The 19,354-nt window shown below is 41.0% G+C and overlaps 1 protein-coding gene across 1 annotated transcript in view; it reads left to right on the plus strand.

The window, feature by feature from the left end:
- Positions 1–19,170, plus strand: part of C1H5orf47 (chromosome 1 C5orf47 homolog) — a 48,558-nt gene extending 29,388 nt beyond the window's left edge. Inside the window, exon 5 of the mRNA XM_036995121.2 lies at positions 18,840–19,170. The gene's annotated coding sequence lies outside the window, so the exon portion shown is untranslated. The remainder of the gene's footprint in view (positions 1–18,839) is intronic.
- Positions 19,171–19,354: the final 184 nt, after the last annotated feature.

Consider the following 19,354-nt stretch of genomic DNA (forward strand, 5'->3'; position numbering starts at 1 on the left):
GCATGTGGACTTTTGAAAAGTGAGGGATACCTGTAAAACTTTTCTATGATCTAAAGTCTACAGTCCAATTTTTTTTCAGTTGTCCCATAATGTCTTTGAGAGGAGTTTTTTTTCCTGTTACCAGGGCCAGTCCAGGATATTGCATTTAGTTGTCATGTCTCTTTAGTCTTCTTTAATCTTTCTTTGTCTTTTATGATATTGACATTTTTGAAGAATACATGCCAATTATTTTTCAGACCACCCCTATTTCTGTGAACTTGCTGTACCTTCTCATGATTTGATCCATATTTTGCATTTTTGGCGGGAAAACTATAAAAGTAATGTTGCTTCTTTCTTAGAGGATCGCATCTGGAGTCATGAGATCTTCATTTATCCCTTATTGATTACGGTAACTTGGATCTTTTAGTTAAATTGTCCATTTCTCCACTAGTCACTATTTTTCCTTTTGTAATTACTGTTTTTTTTTTTTTTGAGAGGGCATCTCTCATATTTATTGTTCACATGGTTGTTAACAACCATAAAATTCAGTATAGGGGGGGGTCAATGCTCAATGTACAATCATTAATCCATCTCAAGCCTAATTCTCGTCAGTCTCCAATCTTCTGAAGCATAACAAACAAGTTCTTACATGGTGAACGAATTCTTACATAGTGAATAAATTCTTACATGGTGAACAGTACAAGGGCATTCATCACAGAAACTTTCGGTTTTGATCACGCATTATGACCTATAAACAATCAGGTCAAATATGAATATTCATTTGATTTTTGTACTTGATTTATATGTTGATCCCACATTTCTCCCTTTATTATTATTATTATTTTTATTTTTAATAAAATGCTGAAATGGTAGGTAGATGCAAGATAAAGGTAGAAAACATAGTTTAGTGCTGTAAGAGGGCAAATGTAGATGATCAGATGATCAGGTGTGTGCCTATGGACTAAGTATTAATCCAGGCTAGACAAGGGCAGCAAAACATCCATGGATGCAGAAGATTTCTCTCAAAGCGGGGGGGAGGGTGAGGTTCTGAGCCTCACCTCTGTTGATCCCCAAATTCTCACCTGATGGCCCCCCTGCGACTGTGCCTGTCTTAGGTTGTTCCTCCCTTGAGGAATCTTACCCGTCTCTGGCTAACCAGTCATCTTCCGGGGCCATAGAGGGAAATGTAAAGTTGGTAAGTGAGAGAGAAGCCATATTGTTTGAAAAGGTTAGCTTTTTACTTCTTTGCAGATTTATGCCCTGTGGCTTCTATGCCCAGCACTTGTCTCGAGGTATCTTTACCACCTGGAGGAATTATGATAATTGGTAAATTCGATATGAGGCACGAATTCTATTTAAGGGTTGTAATTAGGAAGAAAGAAGAAAAGCTATAGATGTAGCATATGGGAGGATTGATTATTTCTTTGACATATCTTCTTGTAGAGTACCTTAAGTATGTATAGGTTTTAAACTACTAACTAATTTGCACACACATATTAACATAATAGGAATAGGCTGACATTAACAAAGCAAATCTATAATTACCATCCATCTCCAGTGAAGCCAAGAAAACCATTTAGGCACCCTAGGCATTTGTGAAAATTTGTCTACGATATGATGGCTATTGTCCAACTGTACTTGAACAGTCTGAGAGAAATCAGACAAATTAAAGCAGCCCATTTCTGGGATCTGTTCACATCCCATATGTTCTTTTAACCATAGATAGTCTATAGTCATAAGATTTTGAAGTGCTACAACTTGCACCCCTCCCAACTCCTGGTTGAGTTCCAACAGTACAGATCCGGTCAAATTCGTTGTCTCACTGTATGCACATGCCAGCCTAGACATCTCCCTCCTCATTTCCTATGGCAAGTCCAGGAGACGGTGGGCTGGATGCAGCCACAACCGCAGCATCGTCCGGATCCCTGTGGAGGCTTTTTGATGATCATCCCCCGGCACAAGTCCTCCAGAGAGTGCTGATGCCGGAAGCTCCTCCTCATATCGTATCTTAGTTCATTTTCTGGGTATCCAAGCTAGGCCTTGATCTTCTGCATAGAAACAAACAGACCCTTTGCCCACACTTTGACATGCCCTCTATACCACTGTGCAGAACTCATTGGAGGTCAGCACACAGTAACTGCTTTTTTTTTTAAATTTTATTAAGAGAAAGGAATATTATCAGAAAAGAGTACCTCCATAGCTGATCATCTGACACCCTTTAAGTGATCAACATTAAGGATATTTAAAGCATGCGTTGATCTTTGATTTACCAATAGTTTTATCCTATCAAGGAGTAATCCCCCTTTTCTTTCTTTCTTTCTTTCTTTTTTTTTCAAATTTTTAATCTACACGTACATGAAGAATACTATGTTTACTATGCTCTCCCCTATATCAGGTCCCCCCTAACAACCACATTACGGTTACTGTCCATCAGCTTAGCAAAATGTTGTAGAGTCACTACTTGTCCTCTCTGTGTTGTGCAGCCCACCCTCCCCTTTCTCACTCCCCCCCATGAATGCTAATCTTAATACCCCCCTTCTTCTTCCCGCCCTTATCCCTCCCTGCCCACCCATCCTCCCCAGTTCCTTTCCCTTTGGTACCTGTTAGTCCATTTTTGGGTTCTGTAATTCCACTGCTGTTTTGTTCCTTCAGTTTTTCCTTTGTTCCTATACTCCTCAGATGAGTGAAATCATTTGGTATTTCTCTTTCTCCGCTTGGCTTATTTCACTGAGCATAATACTCTCCAGCTCCATCCATGTTGCTGCAAATGGTTGGATTTTTCCACTTCTTATGGCTGAGTAGTATTCCATTGTGTATATGTACCACATCTTTATCCATTCATCTAATGATGGACATTTAGGTTGCTTCCAATTCTTGGCTATTGTAAATAGTGCTGCGATAAACATAGGGGTGCATCTGTCTTTCTCAAACTTGATTGCTACGTTCTTAGGGTAAATTCCTAGGAGTGGAATTCCTGGGTCAAATGGTAGGTCTGTTTTGAGCATATTGATGAACCTCCATACTGCTTTCCACAATGGTTGAACTAATTTACATTCCGACCAGCAGTGTAGGAGGATTCCCCTTTCTCCACAGCCTCGCCAACATTTGTTGTTGTTTGTCTTTTGGATGGCAGCTATCCTTACTGGTGTGAGGTGATACCTCATTGTAGTTTTAATTTGCATTTCTCTGATAATTAGCGATGTGTAGCATCTTTTCATGTGTCTGTTGGCCATCTGTATTTCTTTTTTAGAGAACTGTCTGTTCAGTTCCTCTGCCCATTTTTTAATTGGGTTATTTGTTTTTTGTTTGTTGAGGCGTGTGAGCTCTTTATATATTCTGGACGTCAAGCCTTTATCAGATCTGTCATTTTCAAATATATTCTCCCATACTGTAGGGTTCCTTTTTGTTCTATTGATGGTGTCTTTCGCTGTACAGAAGCTTTTCAGCTTAATGTGGTCCCACTTGCTAATTTTTGCTGTTGTTTTCCTTGCCCCGGGGAGATATGTTCAAGAAGAGGTCACTCATGTTTATGTCTAAGAGGTTTTTCCCTATGTTTTTTTCCAAGAGTTTAATGGTTTCATGACTTATATTCAGGTCTTTGATCCATTTTGAGTTTACCTTTGTATATGGGGTTAGACAATGGTCCAGTTTCATTCCCCTACATGTAGCTGTCCAGTTTTGCCAGCACCATCTGTTGAAGAGACTGTCATTTTGCCATTGTATGTCCATGGCTCCTTTATCAAATATTAATTGACCATATATGTTTGGGTTCATTTCTGGAGTCTCTTTTTTTTTTTTTTTTTTTTTTTTTTTTAGAATTCCAATTTTTTTTTTTTTTTTTTTTTGAGAGGGCATCTCTCATATTTATTGATCAAATGGTTGTTAACAACAATAAAATTCAGTATAGGGGGGTCAATGCTCAATGTACAATCATTAATCCATCTCAAGCCTAATTCTCGTCAGTCTCCAATCTTCTGAAGCATAACGAACAAGTTCTTACATGGTGAACGAATTCTTACAGAGTGAATAAATTCTTACATGGTGAACAGTACAAGGGCAGTCATCACAGAAACTTTCGGTTTTGATCATGCAATATGACCTATAAACCATCAGGTCAAATATGAATATTCATTTGATTTTTGTACTTGATTTATATGTTGATCCCACATTTCTCCTATTATTATTATTATTTTTCTTTTTAATAAAATGCTGAAGTGGTAGGTAGATGCAAGATAAAGGTAGAAAACATAGTTTAGTGCTGTAAGAAGGCAAATGTAGATGATCAGATGATCAGGTGTGTGCCTATGGACTAAGTATTAATCCAGGCTAGACAAGGGCAGCAAAACATCCACGGATGCAGAAGATTTCTCTCAAAACAGGGGGGGTGAGGTTCTGAGCCTCACCTCTGTTGATCCCCAAATTCTCACCTGATGGCCCCCCTGCGACTGTGCCTGTCTTAGGTTGTTCCTCCCTTGAGGAATCTTACCCGTCTCTGGCTAACCAGTCATCTTCCGGGGCCATAGAGGGAAATGTAAAGTTGGTAAGTGAGAGAGAAGCCATATTGTTTGCAAAGGTTAGCTTTTTACTTCTTTGCAGATTTATGCCCTGTGGCTTCTATGCCCAGCACTTGTCTCGAGGTATCTTTACCACCTGGAGGAATTATGATACTCGGTAAATTCGATATGAGGCACGAATTCTATTTAAAGTTTGTAATTAGGAAGGAAGAAGAAAAGCTATAGATGTAGCATATGAAGGAAACTTGGGAGGATTGATTATTTCTTTGACATATCTTCTTGTATAGTACCTTAAGTATGTATAGGTTTTAAACTACTAACTAATTTGCACACACATATTGACATAATAGGAATACGGTGACATAAACAAAGCAAATCTATAATTACCAGCCATCTCCAGTGAAGCCAAGAAAACCATTTAGGCACCCTAGGCATTTGTGAAAATTTATCTATGATATGATGGATATTTTCCAACTGTACTTGAACCATCAGACAAATTAAAGCAGCCCATTTCTGGGATCTGTTCACATCCCATATGTTCTTTTAACCATAGATAGTCTATAGTCATGAGATTTTGGGGTGCTACAACTTGCACCCCTCCCAACTCCTGGTTGAGTTCCAACAGACAGATCCGGTCAAATTCGTTGTCTCACTGTATGCACATGCCAGCCTAGACATCTCCCTCCTCCTTCTCATGGCAAGTCCAGGAGATGGTGGGCTGGATGCAGCCACAACCGCAGCATCGTCCGGATCCCTGTGGAGGCTTTTTGATGATCATCCCCCGGCACGAGTCCTCCAGAGAGTGCTGATGCCGGAAGCTCCTCCTCATATCGTATCTTAGTTCATTTTCTGGGTATCCAAGCTAGGCCTTGATCTTCTGCGTAGAAACAAACAGACCCTTTGCCCACACTTTGACATGCCCTCTATACCACTGTGCAGAACTCATTGGAGGTCAGCACACAGTAACTGCTTTTTTTTTTTTTTTTTAATTAAGAGAAAGGAATATTATCAGAAAAGAGTACCTCCATAGCTGATCATCTGACACCCTTTAAGTGATCAACATTAAGGATATTTAAAGCATGCGTTGATCTTTGATTTACCAATAGTTTTATCCTGTTAAGGAGTAATCCCCCTTTTCTTTCTTTCTTTCTTTTTTTTTTTTTTTAAATTTTTAATCTACACTTACCTGAAGAATACTATGTTTACTATGCTCTCCCCTATATCAGGTCCCCCCTAACAACCACATTACGGTTACTGTCCATCAGCTTAGCAAAATGTTGTAGAGTCACTACTTGTCCTCTCTGTGTTGTGCAGCCCACCCTCCCCTTTCTCCCTCCCCCCCATGCATGCTAATCTTAATACCCCCCTTCTTCTTCCCCCCCCTTATCCCTCCCTGCCCACCCATCCTCCCCAGTTCCTTTCCCTTTGGTACCTGTTAGTCCATTTTTGGGTTCTGTAATTCTGCTGCTGTTTTGTTCCTTCAGTTTTTCCTTTGTTCCTATACTCCTCAGATGAGTGAAATCATTTGGTATTTCTCTTTCTCCGCTTGGCTTATTTCACTGAGCATAATACTCTCCAGCTCCATCCATGTTGCTGCAAATGGTTGGATTTTTCCACTTCTTATGGCTGAGTAGTATTCCATTGTGTATATGTACCACATCTTCTTTATCCATTCATCTACAGATGGACATTTAGGTTGCTTCCAATTCTTGGCTATTGTAAATAGTGCTGCGATAAACATAGGAGTGCATCTGTCTTTCTCAAACTTGATTGCTGCGTTCTTAGGGTAAATTCCTAGGAGTGGAATTCCTGGGTCAAATGGTAGGTCTGTTTTGAGCATTTTGATGCACCTCCATACTGCTTTCCACAATGGTTGAACTAATTTACATTCCCACCAGCAGTGTAGGAGGGTTCCCCTTTCTCCACAGCCTCGCCAACATTTGTTGTTGTTTGTCTTTTGGATGGCAGCTATCCTTACTGGTGTGAGGTGATACCTCATTGTAGTTTTAATTTGCATTTCTCTGATAATTAGCGATGTGGAGCATCTTTTCATGTGTCTCTTGGCCATCTGTATTTCTTTTTTGGAGAACTGTGTTCAGTTCCTCTGCCCATTTTTTAATTGGGTTATTTGTTTTTTGTTTGTTGAGGCGTGTGAGCTCTTTATATATTCTGGACGTCAAGCCTTTATCAGATCTGTCATTTTCAAATATATTCTCCCATACTGTAGGGTTCCTTTTTGTTCTATTGATGGTGTCTTTCGCTGTACAGAAGCTTTTCAGCTTAATGTAGTCCCACTTGCTCATTTTTGCTGTTGTTTTCCTTGCCCGGGGAGATATGTTCAAGAAGAGATCACTCATGTTTATGTCTAAGAGGTTTTTGCCTATGTTTTTTTCCAAGAGTTTAATGGTTTCGTGACTTACATTCAGGTCTTTGATCCATTTTGAGTTTACCTTTGTATATGGGGTTAGACAATGGTCCAGTTTCATTCTCCTACATGTAGCTGTCCAGTTTTGCCAGCACCATCTGTTGAAGAGACTGTCATTTTGCCATTGTATGTCCATGGCTCCTTTATCAAATATTAATTGACCATATATGTTTGGGTTAATTTCTGGGGTCTCTAATCTGTTCCACTGGTCTGTGGCTCTGTTCTTGTGCCAGTACCAAATTGTCTTGATTACTATGGCTTTGTAGTAGAGCTTGAAGTTGGGGAGTGAGATCCCCCCTACTTTATTCTTCTTTTTCAGGATTGCTTTGGCTATTCGGGGTCTTTGGTGTTTCCATATGAATTTTTGAATTATTTGTTCCAATTCATTGAAGAATGTTGCTGGTAATTTGAGAGGGATTGCATCAAATTTGTATATTGCTTTGGGCAGGATGGCCATTTTGACGATATTAATTCTTCCTAGCCATGAGCATGGGATGAGTTTCCATTTATTAGTGTCCCCTTTAATTTCTCTTAAGAGTGACTTGTAGTTTTCAGAGTATAAGTCTTTCACTTCCTTGGTTAGGTTTATTCCTAGGTATTTTATTCTTTTTGATGCAATGGTGAATGGAATTGTTTTCCTGATTTCTCTTTCTATTGATTCGTTGTTAGTGTATAGGAAAGCTACAGATTTCTGTGTGTTGATTTTGTATCCTGCAACTTTGCTGTATTCCGATATCAGTTCTAGTAGTTTTGGAGTGGAGTCTTTAGGGTTTTTTATGTACAGTATCATATCATCTGCAAATAGTGACAGTTTAACTTCTTCTTTACCAATCTGGATTCCTTGTATTTCTTTGTTTTGTCTGATTGCCGTGGCTAGGACCTCCAGTACTATGTTAAATAACAGTGGGGAGAGTGGGCATCCCTGTCTAGTTCCCGATCTCAGAGGAAATGCTTTCAGCTTCTCGCTGTTCAGTATAATGTTGGCTGTGGGTTTATCATATATGGCCTTTATTATGTTGAGGTACTTGCCCTCTATTCCCATTTTGCTGAGAGTTTTTATCATGAATGGATGTTGAATTTTGTCAAATGCTTTTTCAGCATCTATGGAGATGATCATGTGGTTTTTGTCTTTCTTTTTGTTGATGTGGTGGATGATGTTGATGGATTTTCGAATGTTGTACCATCCTTGCATCCCTGGGATGAACCCCACTTGGTCATGGTGTATGATCCTTTTGATATACTGTTGAATTCTGTTTGCTAATATTTTATTGAGTATTTTTGCATCTACGTTCATCAGGGATATTGGTCTGTAATTTTCTTTTTTGGTGGGGTCTTTGCCTGGTTTTGGTATTAGGGTGATGTTGGCTTCATAGAATGAGTTTGGGAGTATTCCCTCTTCTATTTTGTGGAACACTTTAAGGAGAATGGGTATTATGTCTTCTCTGTGTGTCTGATAAAATTCCGAGGTAAATCCGTCCGGCCCCGGGGTTTTGTTCTTGGGTAGTTTTTTGATTACTGTTTCAATTTCTTTGCTTGTAATTGGTTTGTTTAACTTTTGTGTTTCTTCCTTGGTCAGTCTTGGGAGGTTGTATTTTTCTAGGAAGTTGTCCATTTCTTCTAGGTTTTCCAGCTTGTTGGCATATAGGTTTTCATAGTAGTCTTTAATAATTCTTTGTATTTCTGTGGAGTCTGTCGTGATTTTTCCATTCTCATTTCTGATTATGTTGATTTGTGTTGACTCTCTTTTTCTCTTAATAAGTTGGGCTAGAGGCTTATCTATTTTGTTTATTTTCTCAAAGAACCAGCTCTTGGTTTCGTTGATTTTTGCTATTGTTTTATTCTTCTCAATTTTGTTTATTTCTTCTCTGATCTTTATTATGTCCCTCCTTCTGCTGACTTTAGGCCTCATTTGTTCTTCTTTTTCCAGTTTTAATAATTGTGATGTTAGACTATTCATTTGGGATTGTTCTTCCTTCTTCAAGTGTGCCTGGATTGCTATATACTTTCCTCTTAAGACTGCTTTCGCTGCATCCCACAGAAGTTGGGGCTTAGTGTTGTTGTTGTCATTTGTTTCTATATATTCCTTGATCTCTATTTTGATTTGTTCATTGATCCATTGATTATTTAGTAGCATGTTGTTAAGCCTCCATGTGTTTGTGAGCCTTTTTGTTTTCTTTGTAGAATTTATTTCTACTTTCATACCTTTGTGGTCTGAAAAATTGGTTGGTAGAATTTCAATATTGTGGAATTTACTGAGGCTCTTTTTGTGAGCTAGTATGTGGTCTATTCTGGAGAATGTTCCATGTGCACTTGAGAAGAATGTATATCCTGTTGCTTTTGGATGTAAAGTTCTATAGATGTCTATTAGGTCCATCTGTTCTAGTGTGTTGTTCAGTGCCTGTGTGTCTTTACTTATTTTCTGCCCGGTGGATCTATCCTTTGGGGTGAGTGGTGTGTTGAAGTCTCCTACAATGAATGCATTGCAGTCTATTTCCCTCTTTAGTTCTGTTAGTATTTGCTTCACATATGCTGGTGCTCCTGTATTGGGTGCATATATATTTAGAATGGTTATATCCTCTTGTTGGACTAAGCCCTTTATCATTATGTAGTGGCCTTGTTTATCTCTTGTTACTTTCTTTGTTTTGAAGTCTATTTTGTCTGATATTAGTACTGCAACCCCTGCTTTCTTCTCACTGTTGTTTGCCTGAAATATGTTTTTCCATCCCTTGACTTATGCTTATCTTTGGGTTTAAGGTGAGTTTCTTGTAAGCAGCATATAGATGGGTCTTGCTTTTTTATCCATTCTATTACTCTATGTCTTTTGATTGGTGCATTAAGTCCGTTTACATTTAGGGTGACTATTGAAAGATATGTACTTATTGCCATTGCAGGCTTTAGATTCGTGGTTACCAAAGGTTCAAGGTTAGCTTCTTTAGTATCTTACTGCCTAACTTAGCTCGCTTATTGAGCTGTTATATACACTGTCTGGAGAGTCTTTTCTTCTCTCCCTTCTTATTCCTCCTCCTCCCTTCTTCATATGTTGTGTGTTTTGTTCTGTGCTCTTTTTAGGGGTGCTCCCATCTAGAGCAGTCCCTGTAGGATGCCCTGTAGAGGTGGTTTGTGGGAAGCAAATTCCCTCAGCTTTTGCTTGTCTGGGAATTGTTTGATCCCACCATCATATTTAAATGATAGTCGTGCTGGATACAGTATCCTTGGTTCAAGGCCCTTCTGTTTCATTGCATTAAGTATATCATGCCATTCTCTTCTGGCCTGTAGGGTTTCTGTTGAGAAGTCTGATGTTAGCCTGATTGGTTTTCCTTTATAGGTGACCTTTTTCTCTCTAGCTGCCTTTAAAACTCTTTCCTTGTCCTTGATCCTTGCCATTTTAATTATTATGTGTCTTGGTGTTGTCCTCCTTGGATCCTTTCTGTTGGGGGTTCTGTATAATTCCATGGTCTGTTCGATTATTTCCTCCCCCAGTTTGGGGAAGTTTTCAGCAATTATTTCTTCAAAGACCCTTTCTATCCCTTTTCCTCTTTCTTCCTCTTCTGGTATCCCTATAATACGAATGTTTTTCCTTTTGTATTGGTCACATATTTCTCTTAGTGTTGTTTCATTCCTGGAGATCCTTTTATCTCTCTCTATGTCAGCTTCTATACGTTCCTGTTCTCTGGCTTCTATTCCTTCAATGGCCTCTTGCATCTTATCCATTCTGCTTATAAATCCTTCCAGGGATTGTTTCACTTCTGTGATCTCTTTCCTGACATCTGTGATCTCCTTCCGGACTTCATCCCACTGCTCTTGCATTTTTCTCTGCATCTCATCCCACTGCTCTTGCATTTTTCTCTGCATCTCATCCCATTGCTCTTGCATTTTTTTCTGCATCTCTGTCAGCATGTTCATGATTTTTATTTTGAATTCTTTTTCAGGAGGACTAGTTAGGTCTGTCTCCTTCTCAGGTGTTGTCTCTGTGATCTTTGTCTGCCTGTAGTTTTGCCTTTTCATGGTGATAGAGATAGTCTGCAGAGCTGGTACAAGTGACCGCTGGAAGAGCTTCCCTTCTTGTTGGTTTGTAGCCTTTTCCTGGGAGAATAGCGACCTCTAGTGGCTTGTGCTGGGCAGCTGTGCGCAGACAGGGCTTCTGCTTCCTGCCCAGTTGCTTTGGGGTTTATCTCCACTGTTGCTGTGGGCTTGGCCTGGCTGGGGCTGTTCCTCCAAAATGGTGGAGCCCCGTTAGAGGGGGAGCAGCCAGGAGACTATTTATCTCCGTAAGGGGCCTCTGTGCTCCCTGCTGCCCAGGGGGTTAGAGTGCCCAGAGATCCCCAGATTCCCTGCTTCTGGTCTAAGTGACCTGTCCTGCCCCTTTAAGATTTCCAAAAAGCACTCTCCAAACCAAAACAACAACAGCAACAATGAGAGAGGGAACAGAAAGGAAAAAAAAAAGAAAAAACACGCGATTTTTTTTTTTTTTTTTCCTCAGGTGCCGGTCCCAGGCACCCGCGCACTGGTCCTGCTGCCCTGTCTCCCTAGCACCAGGGTCCCTGTCCTTTCAAGGCTTCCAAAAAGCACCCACCCACCGGTCCCGCAGGGAAGGAACGCTCAATATTCTTTGTCCTCAGGCACTGGTCCCACGCACCCGCTCACCAGTCCTGCCGCCCTGCCTCCCTAGCACCGGGGTCCCTGTCCCTTCAAGGCTTCCAAAAAGCACTTGGCAAAAAGAGAGAAAAAAAAGGGGAAAAACGCGCGATTTCTTCCGTCCTCAGGTGCTGGTCTCAGGCACCCACCCACCGGTCCCACAGGGAAAAATGCGGGATATTCTTTGTCCTCAGGTGCCGGTCCCAGGCACCCGCTCACCAGTCCCGCCGCCCTGCCTCCCTAGCACCGGGGTCCCTGTCCCTTTTAGGCTTCCAAAAAGCACTCGCAGAAAAGAGAAAAAAAAAAGGGGAAAAACGCGCGATTTCCTCTGTCCTCAAGTGCCGGTCTCAGGCACCCGCCCACCGGTCCCGCAGGGAAAAACGGGGGATATTCTTTGTCCTCAGGCGCCGGTCCCAGCCACCCGCTCACCAGTCCCGCCACCGTGCCTCCCTAGCACTGGGGTCCCCGTCCCTTCAAGGCTTCCAAAAAGCGCTTGCCATAAAGAGAAAAAAAAAAAGGGGAAAAACGCGCGACCTCCTCCGTCCTCAGGCACCGGTCTCAGGCACCGGCCCCCAGGTCTCGCAGGGAGAAACGCGGGATATTCTTTGTCCTCCGGCGCTGTTCCCAGGCACCTCCTCACCGGTCCCGCCACCCTGCCTCCCCAGCAACGGGGGCCCGTCCCTCTAAGGCTTCCAAAAAGCGCTCGCCAAAAAAAAAACTGCTCCGGTTTCTCTCCACCCGCCGGGAGCCGGGGGGAGGGGCGCTCGGGTCCCGCCGGGCTGGGGCTTGTATCTTACCCCCTTCACAAGGCGCTGGGTTCTTGCAGGTGTGGATGTGGTCTGGATGTTGTCCTGTGTCCTGTGGTCTCTATTTTAGGAAGATTTTTCTTTGTTATATTTTCATAGCTCTATGTGTTTTTGGGAGGAGATTTCCACTGCTCTACTCACGCCGCCATCTTGGCTCCCCTCTGGAGTCTCTTTTTTATTAAATCTGTTCCACTGGTCTGTGGCTCTGTTCTTGTGCCAGTACAAAATTGTCTTGGTTACTATGGCTTTGTAGTAGAGCTTGAAGTTGGGGAGTGAGATCCCCCCTACTTTATTCTTCTTTTTCAGGATTGCTTTGGCTATTCAGGGTCTTTGGTGTTTCCATATGAATTTTTGAATTATTTGCTCCAGTTCATTGAAGAATGTTGCTGGTAATTTGATAGGGATTGCATCAAATCTGTATATTGCTTTGGGCAGGATGGCCATTTTGACGATATTAATTCTTCCTAGCCATGAGCATGGGATGAGTTTCCATTTATTAGTGTCCCCTTTAATTTCTCTTAAGAGTGACTTGTAGTTTTCAGAGTATAAGTCTTTCACTTCTTTGGTTAGGTTTATTCCTAGGTATTTTATTCTTTTTGATGCAATGGTGAATAGAATTGTTTTCCTGATTTCTCTTTCTATTGATTCATTGTTAGTGTATAGGAAAGCTACAGATTTCTGTGTCAATTTTGTATCCTGCAACTTTGCTGTATTCCGATATCAGTTCTAGTAATTTTGGAGTGGAGTCTTTAGGGTTTTTTTATGTACAGTATCATATCATCTGCAAATAGTGACAGTTTAACTTCTTCTTTACCAATCTGGATTCCTTGTATTTCTTTGTTTTGTCTGATTGCCGTGGCTAGGACCTCCAGTACTATGTTAAATAACAGTGGGGAGAGTGGGCATCCCTGTCTAGTTCCCGATCTCAGAGGAAATGCTTTCAGCTTCTCGCTGTTCAGTATAATGTTGGCTGTGGGTTTATCATATATGGCCTTTATTATGTTGAGGTACTTATCCTCTATTCCCATTTTGCCGAGAGTTTTTATCATGAATGGATGTTGAATTTTGTCAAATGCTTTTTCAGCATCTATGGAGATGATCATGTGGTTTTTGTCTTTCTTTTTGTTGATGTGGTGGATGATGTTGATGGATTTTCGAATGTTGTACCATCCTTGCACCCCTGGGATGAACCCCACTTGGTCATGGTGTATGATCCTTTTGATATACTGTTGAATTCTGTTTGCCAATATTTTATTGAGTATTTTTGCATCTACATTCATCAGGGATATTGGTCTGTAATTTTCTTTTTTGGTGCGGTCTTTGCCTGGTTTTGGTATTAGGGTGATGTTGGCTTCATAGAATGAGTTTGGGAGTATTCCCTCTTCTTCTATTTTGTGGAACACTTTAAGGAGAATGGGTATTATGTCTTCTCTGTGTGTCTGATAAAATTCCGAGGTAAATCCGTCCGGCCCCGGGGTTTTGTTCTTGGGTAGTTTTTTGATTACTGTTTCAATTTCTTTGCTGGTAATTGGTTTGTTTAACTTTTGTGTTTCTTCCTTGGTCAGTCTTGGGAGGTTGTATTTTTCTAGGAAGTTGTCCATTTCTTCTAGGTTTTCCAGCTTGTTGGCATATAGGTTTTCATAGTAGTCTTTAAGAATTCTTTGTATTTCTGTGGAGTCTGTCGTGATTTTTCCATTCTCATTTCTGATTATGTTGATTTGGGTTGATTCTCTTTTTCTCTTAATAAGTTGGGCTAGAGGCTTATCTATTTTGTTTATTTTCTCGAAGAACCAGTTCTTGGTTTTGTTGATTTTTGCTATTGTTTTATTCTTCTCAATTTTGTTTATTTCTTCTCTGATCTTTATTATGTCCCTCCTTATGCTGACTTTAGGCCTCATTTGTTCTTCTTTTTCCAGTTTTGATAATCGTGATGTTAGACTATTCATTTGGGATTGTTCTTCCTTCTTCAATTGTGCCTGGATTGCTATATACTTTCTTCTTAAGACTGCTTTCGCTGCGTCCCACAGAAGTTGGGGCTTAGTGTTGTTGTTGTCATTTGTTTCCTTATATTCCTTGATCTCTATTTTGATTTGTTCATTGATCCATTGATTATTTAGTAGCATGTTGTTAAGCCTCCATGTGTTTGTGAGCCTTTTTGTTTTCTTTGTAGAATTTATTTCTACTTTTATACCTTTGTGGTCTGAAAAATTGGTTGGTAGAATTTCAATATTTTAGAGTTTACTGAGGCTCTTTTTGTGAGCTAGTATGTGGTCTATTCTGGAGAATGTTCCATGTGCACTTGAGAAGAATGTATATCCTGTTGCTTTTGGATGTAGAGTTCTATAGATGTCTATTAGGTCCATCTGTTCTAGTGTGTTGTTCAGTGCCTGTGTGTCCTTACTGATTTTCTACCTGGTGGATCTATCCTTCGGGGTGAGTGGTGTGTTGAAGTCTCCTAAAATGAATGCATTGCAGTCTATTTCCCTCTTTAGTTCTGTTAGTATTTGCTTCCCATATGCTGGTGCTTCTGTATTGGGTGCATATATATTTAGAATGGTTATATCCTCTTGTTGGACTGAGCCCTTTATCATTATGTAGTATCCTTCTTTATCTCTTGTTACTTTCTGTGTTTTGAAGTCTATTTTGTCTGATATTAGTACTGCAACCCCTGCTTTCTTCTCACTGTTGTTTGCCTGAAATATGTTTTTCCATCCCTTGACTTTATTCTGTGCTTGTCTTTGGGTTTAAGGTGAGTTTCTTGTAAGTAGCATATAGATGGGTCTTGCTTTTTTATCCATTCTGTTACTCTGTGTCTTTTGGTTGGTGCATTCAGTCCATTTACTTTTAGGGTGACTATTGAGAGATATGTACTTATTGCCATTGCAGGCTTTAGATTCGTGGTTACCAAAGGTTCAAGGTTAGCTTCTTTAGTATCTTACTGCCTAACTTAGCTCGCTTATTGAGCTGTTATATACACTGTCTGGAGATTCTTTTCTTCTCTCCCTTCTTATTCCTCCTCCTCCATTCTTCATATGTTGTGTGTTTTGTTCTGTGCTCTTTTTAGGGGTGCTCCCATCTAGAGCAGTCCCTGTAGGATGCCCTGTAGAGGTGGTTTGTGGGAAGCAAATTCCCTCAGCTTTTGCTTGTCTGGGAATTGTTTAATCCCGCCATCATATTTAAATGATAATCGTGCTGGATACAGTATCCTTGGTTCAAGGCCCTTCTGTTTCATTGCTTTAAGTATACCATGCCATTCTCTTCTGGCCTGTAGGGTTTCTGTCGAGAAGTCTGATGTTAGCCTGATGGGTTTTCCTTTATAGGTGACCTTTTTCTTTCTAGTTGCCTTTGAAACTCTTTCCTTGTCCTTGATCCTTGCCATTTTAATTACTATGTGTCTTGGTGTTGTCCTCCTTGGATCCTTTCTGTTGGGAGTTCTGTGTAATTCCATGGTCTGTTCGATTATTTCCTCCCCCAGTTTGGGGAAGTTTTCAGCAATTATTTCTTCAAAGAGACTTTCTATCCCTTTTTCTCTTTCTTCTTCTTCTGGTATCCCTATAATACCAATATTATTCCTTTTGGCTTGGTCACATAGTTCTCTTAGTGTTGTTTCATTCCTGGAGATCCTTTTATCTCTCTCTATGTCAGCTTCTATATGTTCCTGTTCTCTGGCTTCTATTCCTTCAATGGCCTCTTGCATCTTATCCATTCTGCTTATAAATCCTTCCAGGGATTTTTTCACTTCTGTGATCTCCTTCCTGACATCTGTGATCTCCCTCTGGACTTCATCCCACTGCTCTTGCATTTTTCTCTGCATCTCATCCCATTGCTCTTGCATTTTTCTCTGCATCTCTGTCAGCATGTTCATGATTTTTATTTTGAATTCTTTTTCAGTAGGACTGGTTAGGTCTGTCTCCTTCTCAGGTGTTGTCTCTGTGATCTTTGTCTGCCTGTAGTTTTGTCTTTTCATGGTGATAGAGATAGTTTGCAGAGCTGGTACAAGTAACCGCTGGAAGAGCTTCCCTTCCTCTTGGTTTGTGGCCTTCCTCTCCTGGGAGAATAGCGACCTCTAGTGGCTTGTTCTGGGCAGCTGTTTGCAGACAGGGTTTCTGCTTCCTGCCCGGTTGCTATGGGGTTTATCTCCGATGTTGCTGTGGGCGTGGCCTCGCTGGGGCTGCTCCTCCAAAGTGGTGGAGCCCCGTTGGAGGTGGAGCGGCTGGGAGGCTATTTATCTCCGTAAGGGGCCTCTGTGCTCCCTGCTGCCTAGGGGGTTAGAGTGCCCAGAGATCCCCAGATTCCCTGCCTCTGGTCTAAGTGACCTGTCCTGCCCCTTTAAGACTTCCAAAAAGCACTCTCCAAACCAAAACAACAACAGCAACAATGAGAGAGGGAACAGAAAAAAAAAAAGGAAAAAACACGCGTTTTTTTTTGTCCTCAGGTGCCGGTCCCAGGCACCTGCTCACTGGTCCTGCTGCCCTGCGTCCCTAGCACCAGGGTCCCTGTCCCTTCAAGGCTTCCAAAAAGCACCCGCCCACTGGTCCCGCAGGGAAAAACACGTGATATTCTTTGTCCTGAGGCGCCGCTCCCAGGCACCCGCTCAGCAGTCCCACCGCCCTGCCTCCCTAGCACCGGGGTCCCTGTCCCTTTAAGGCTTCCAAAAAGCACTCACCAAAAAGAGAAAAAAAAGGGGAAAAACGCGCGATTTCCTCCGTCCTCAGGTGCCGGTCTCAGGCACCCGCCCACCGGTCCCACAGGGAAAAACGCGCGATATTCTTTCTCCTCAGGCGCCGGTCCCAGGCACCCGCTCACCGGTCCTGCTGTTCTGCCTCCCTAGCACCAGGGTCCCTGTCCCTTTAAGGCTTCCAAAAAGCACTCGCCAAAAAGAGAAAAAAAAAAAAAAGGGGGAAAAACATGCGATTTCCTTCGTCCTCAGGTGCCGGTCTCAGGCACCCGCCCACCGGTCCCGCAGGGGAAAACACGGGATATTCTTTGTCCTCAGGCGCAGGTCCCAGGCACCCGCTCACCAGTCCCGCTGCCCTGCCTCCCTAGCACCGGGGTCCCTGTACCTTTAAGGCTTCCAAAAAGTACTCACCAAAAAAAAAAAAAAAAACCGCTCTGGTTTCTTTCCACCCGCCGGGAGCCGGGGGGAGGGGCGCTCGGGTCCCGCCGGGCCGGGGCTTGTATCTTACCCCCTTCGCAAGGCGCTGGGTTCTTGCAGGTGTGGATGTGGTCTGGATGTTGTCCTGTGTCCTGTGGTCTCTATTTTAGGAAGATTTTTCTTTGTTATATTTTCATAGCTCTATGTGTTTTTGGGAGGAGATTTCCACTGCTCTACTCACGCCAACATCTTGGCTCCGCCTCTGTAATTACTGTTTTAAGGAAAGATAATAAGAGACTATGCAGATATCTTGTACATCATCAGTATAGAACATTTTAAAACAGTGGATTAATCAGATGTGCATTTTAGAAAGAATCTGATCTCATTTGGAAAGGTTTGGAATGGAGGCAAGACAGGAGGTAAAAAAGAAAATCTGTGGATTGTAACAACAGTTCAAGTCAGAAGTGAAATACACTTAAATGAGAGTAGCAGAGGGGGTGGTGAGGAAAGAAATGATTAGATGTAGGGAATGAGATGTTCCTGAGTTTTGAGAATGAGTAGATAAGAAATAAGTCAAGAGAAAGAACTGATTTTGTGAAGCTATTGAGTTTTATTGCAGCAAGTTGACTTTTAGGTGATAGTGAGGTACTCAGGTGAAAATTCTGAGCAAGCATTTGGAAGTATATTGAAGCCAGTGTGATATCTGTGCTGCATAAAGGTCATATGCAGTTCTAGAAGCAGATGTAGATGAAAACCTCAATGGAGGATGAAGGGAGAGGAGAGGACTGAAAACTGAATGTTGGGCAATTGCCAGGATGAAAAGGAATTCTCAATTTCAAAAAGGGGTTTTAGGGACTTAATCAGGACTAAATGAGAGTCATGATTGTAGGGCTGAGGGACATACAAATGAAGTTTGCAGGAGACTGACAGTTCAAAGGAGAGCAATGTGAGAGTGTAGGGTTGAGGCATACAAAAAGTAGGAGTATAGAAATGTCAGTGAGGAATACTTTTAATTCCTGGACCTAGAAGTAAAGCAGAAGTTCTAAGTAGTGACAGTGTCCAAGCAATGACTTGCTTATGAGTAGCTGAAGTGGCCTGGAGAAAAAGGCCTGTGATATGTTGTTTTTATGGCACAGCTCCTGTAGATGGGGCTGTTGAAGTCACCACGGTTATTGGCAGGAATTGGAATACATAAAAGTAAGAGGTACACATTGAGCCCATCAGAAGCTTTTTATGGCCAACTAGAGAAAGAAGAAGTTATCAACAGAATAAATACAGCAAGTGGCTAAGTGTTACTTTACGGTCTTAGAAATGTAAATTTTTCAGTGACTACTGATTATGACATTTTATATTAGTAAGATTCAATTTTTTCATCTTTTATTTAGGATTAACCTATCTTTGGATCTGTTTACTAAAGAAGATTATGAAGAGTGTAAAGATGGAACTTTGAATGATAATTATATGTTAATTTTGGTGTGCTTTGTTGGAATTGAGACTGAGTTGAATAGAAAAACTCCATTCTTTATAAATTAATAGTATTTCTTTGCAAATTGATAAAAATTTTAGTTAAATATTGTTATAATATGTATACATTATTTTCAGAATACTTATTCCATGTTCTTATAAATTAATCTTATACATAAAATTATGTCAGTACACTGCATGTATTTCAAATTGATGACATTTTTATTTATTAATTCTACAACTGTCATTTATTCATCCCTTCATTTAGCTGTAACTTCTAAATTAAACTTGGCTTCATTTAAATTATTTTTGGCTCCCTCATTTTTGTCAACTATTTTATAATAAAAAACATACAGTTTGCACAGTAACAGTTATTTTGGGTATTAAAACTAATGGTTATTCAAGCAACCTTTTCATCCTAAGGAAATTTAGTAAT

Source organism: Manis javanica, chromosome 1 (assembly GCF_040802235.1).
Source record: "Manis javanica isolate MJ-LG chromosome 1, MJ_LKY, whole genome shotgun sequence".
Classification (NCBI taxonomy): Eukaryota; Metazoa; Chordata; class Mammalia; order Pholidota; family Manidae; genus Manis; species Manis javanica.